Source organism: Canis aureus, chromosome X (assembly GCF_053574225.1).
Source record: "Canis aureus isolate CA01 chromosome X, VMU_Caureus_v.1.0, whole genome shotgun sequence".
Taxonomy (NCBI): Eukaryota; Metazoa; Chordata; class Mammalia; order Carnivora; family Canidae; genus Canis; species Canis aureus.
In genome coordinates this window covers 37,813,708-37,817,781 of record NC_135649.1, presented here as the reverse complement: position 1 = coordinate 37,817,781, position 4,074 = coordinate 37,813,708, and the positions used below count along the sequence as shown (strand labels likewise).

The 4,074-nt window shown below is 36.6% G+C and overlaps 1 pseudogene; it reads left to right on the top strand.

The window, feature by feature from the left end:
* The first annotated feature begins 810 nt into the window (after nt 1-810).
* LOC144309364 (U4 spliceosomal RNA) lies at nt 811-934 on the top strand (annotated as a pseudogene).
* The last annotated feature ends 3,140 nt before the right edge of the window (nt 935-4,074 follow it).

Genomic DNA, 4,074 nt, shown 5'->3' with positions numbered 1-4,074 from the left:
TCCTCTCACATCATTTCTTCATATCCCATTTGTAATCTGAAGTGTGATACAAAAGTATAAAGAATTGACTCTCTTCTCCTACTGCTTTACTGACATAAAGATTACCATGGATCTATACTGTATAGGCAAAAGATCAAGATGCTGATAAGGTCAAGCTCATAGCTATGTTCCACTGAGTCAGCTTTGTCCTATGTTGCTGCTGTTGTTGCTGCTTCAGGTGACACTCCAGACTCTAGAAAGAGTGGTTTCAGAGACATCTGTGACTGTCCCAAAGGAGGCTGAGTGTGAGTGTACTGCCGGGCCATCACAGATAAACTGTAGAAGAGGCATACACATGTTCAAAATATTAATAAAGGACCATCAGCAGGATTTGTTGACCATTTGAGTCCTTATCAACTCTTAGTGGTTCAGTTCTGTTAAACATTTTGGATTGATTTGCACTGTCTTTGCTCAAGAATACTCCCTCTTTTTCTCTTTTTTAAGTGACAGTTCCCCCTTCTGCCTAGGTAACAAGGTAATTCTCAAGACTGACATTACAATTGCATGCTGTTTGCAAACAGCCAGAATGTGTGTTTCATAAAATGTAAGGATAGGTTAAGTAGAGATGTTCATCAATGGTGCAAGAAATTTCGTCAAGAAGAACGAGGAAAGTCGGGTTTTTGAAAAGAAACTACGTGGTTAATCTGGGTCACTCAGACCACAGAGAAGTTGTGGATGTAATATATTGCTGTATTAACATGTCCACTCTCAAATTTTTCTAATTCAAGTCGTTTTTACATCAACTTTTTCTCTTACATCAAATTTTAACGCATCTTTTCTCAGTGGCAATATCACAGCTCATGAAGTTTATCTGAGGCACAATTATTGCTGATTGAAACTTTGAGAGTAATGATTTTCCCCATATAATGTTAATTATTTCCATAATATAATTATGCATTCTGCTTTAGGAATTGTAATGAATGTTCGAAGGAGAGATGTGACTTGGAAGTTTATTAGCTATCTAGCTTTTCAAGACCTGTTCAGAGGAAGCAGAGACTGAACTTGTAGTTGAAAGAACATAGTGCTATGAGACCGAGCCTGTGGACCCTACCAACTAGGGTCTCTTTTCCCTAGGCTTCCTCTCCTCCATCTTCCTAGGCTTACATTTTTCTCAACTGAAAAATGGAGAAAACAATGCCCATCTTTTATTCCTCATGAAGTTGGATTTTCAGAGACAGTTACAATTTCAAATATTCTAACTTCTTGACAGGATATTTGTCTTACTTTCTGGCTCACAAAGCGCAGTTATATCCGATATATGTTGTATAACTAAGGTCGTAGGGAACTAGAAGCTACAATTCAGCCTGGATTTTATGGCTCTCATTTTATGTGCAATTATTGTTCTCTTTTGTCTTTATGGCTTTTAGGCTCAAGATAAAAGTTCCAAAGCATGAGAGGTGAAAAAGCAGCCATTCACATCTCCTAGTAACCTTTAGTTTGTCATTCTTTTTGCAGTGTTCCAGAGAAATATGACAGTTGCCAACTCTCGCAACGACAGAGAGTATGGTTGAGGGAATCACAGACTTACGGATTTTATGGTTGGAAAGACCACCTTGCCTTCAGGTGAGTGAAAGTAGTCCTGACACAATTCATTCACGGCTGCCCTTCCTATGTCCTTTGTAAAGGAATAACAATTGGTAGAAGAAAATGACAGAGGGGATTCTTGTCAGAAATTGACAAAGGATAAGAAAAGCTGGCCAGTGTTAGGGTTTGTCCAGGCACATTACATAGAAAAACAGAAAAGTTGCTTCTCAGAGTGCCTGGGTGGCTCAGTCGGTGGGGCATCTACCTCCAACTCAGGTCATGATCTCTGGGTCCTGGGATCGAGCCCCTGATCAGACTCCCTAAGCAGGGAGTTTGCCTCTCTCTCTCTCTCTCTCTCTCTCTCTCTCTCCCTCTGCCCCTCCGTACTGCTTGCTCTCCCTCTCTCTCTTGAATAAATAAATAACATCTTTTTTAAAAAAAAGGAAAAGAAAAGTTGTGTCTCCTATGGATCCACAGAATCTGGAAGCAGGAACCAAACACGGGAGCCTGGTATTCACGTGGAGAAATAAGCAGAACAACGAAAAGGCCTATTTGGAAAAACAATGATGTAACTACTTCCTATTAATTTAAGGAAAAAAAATCCCTTTGAACTATCACACAACAGACTTATATCTCTAGAAATGCAGTTCTGAAAAATAGCCTGACATCAAGGTATGGCTTAGTCCAACAAAATTTCATAAGTTTCAGTGGCTGCAAAACTTAATAGGCTTTTCTAGCAGGATTACAATGGCCATGTTAGAATGAGGTGAAGAGGGACAAGCAAAAGTAGGAGACCAGTGGACTCAAGTGGGGGCCAAATTAATATATTAAGGGTCACTCAGGACTGATCTTAGAAAACTGATTTTAATTGTGAATGCAGGGAGACTGAATTGGTGATATACAGAGATAAGTAGAAGTTTCTCATCTGAACAAAGATATTTTTATGACTAGGAAAAGTTTTTGGTGGTGGTAACATTATCAAATGATGTTTTGATATCCCTCCAGGATGCCCAGGGTGATGAAGATATGGTGGTCATTGATAGCTTGATTACAGTTTTATTTTTTACCAGTGGATGATCATTTATTTGTTCAACAAACATATTATATTTATTGAGTTTATGTCTGATATAATATAAAAATAGAGCTGAATATAACACAGTCACTTGTCCTTGAACTTTTGAGTCATAAGCACGTGTAAAATTGTAATTCATTTGCAAGAGTTTTATTTTCTGTGAAAATAGACCCAAATTACCCCAAGATGACTAAGTTAAAAATCATCAGGAAGCTATCTTTTGATACTTTTGCCAGATAGTTATCTTGGGAACTCTGTTTTTTAAAACATCAAATTATTTTCCTATCTATGCAGAAGATAGAAACAGGGCTTCATATGATTTTCCATAAAAATCCAAAGTTTACTATGGTTATATTTTGTTGCATGAATCTCTTGGGTGCAAGGACTTTGTTCTTTGTAATAATGGTTGTTTACTTAGCTATAAGCAGAAGATCTGCTTGAATGTTTTTCCATTGATTTTGTTTTCTATACACTTTCTATTTGTGATGAGAAATGAATTATAATGCGTATGCTGTACCAAAATGGACAGCAATGGCAATCTGATTTATATACACCAGACTATTTCCACTGACAAAACAAATAGGACAATAGAACAAAAGCGCTAGAAGGAAATTTGTAGTGTTATCAATTCACTCTTGCCACAGTCCATAGCTATTCAAAAGATAGATGAATCACTAACCATCTTAAGGATGTTCAATGAAAAATTTCTTACAATTTCCTTTTGTTATCTGTGCCTAACATTTGTTGCCAACTTCATTAATTATATAGCTAAGGTAAATGTGCAAACTCAAATGTTTTTCTTTCATATTACAACTGTATGTGTTTAAGTAAATGGAATAAAGTGTGAACAGGCAGCAATTCCTTATTGTTGAATATGATTTTAGAATATGCAACCCTAAAGAGAGTCAACCCTCTCCCTGAACAAGCTGAGATGAATGTACTTTTTACTTAATAACCATCAGTTAGCATCAAGAGATCATGCTGGTAGTGTTGTATGGTGACAGTAGCTAGTTGTGGTAAGCATAGCATACTGTATAGAGTTGTGGAATCATTATGTGGTAAGCTTGACACAAATGTAACATTGTGTGTCAATTCTACTTTAATAAAGAAGTTTTAAGAATTTAAAAAATGGATTTTGCTGAAACAACAGCTAATCAGAGTAAGAGTCTTCTGCCAAACCAATATGGCAGAGTTATCATGATCACAATATCTAGTCCAGGGTAAAGAACATCAATATTAAACCACAGAGCAAAAATATAATCAGGCCAAAATACCAGATTATTGAGAAGAGAAATTAGAAATCAAGGTAGAGTAAGCAGAATAGAAATGTATTAGAGACACATTCCCAAGTTGAAGTTAAGACAGTTAGAAATCCTAAACTGGAAAGAGAGAATGAGAAAAAGCAAATTGTCAATGTAGAAAATAAGGTCTGTAAAGCT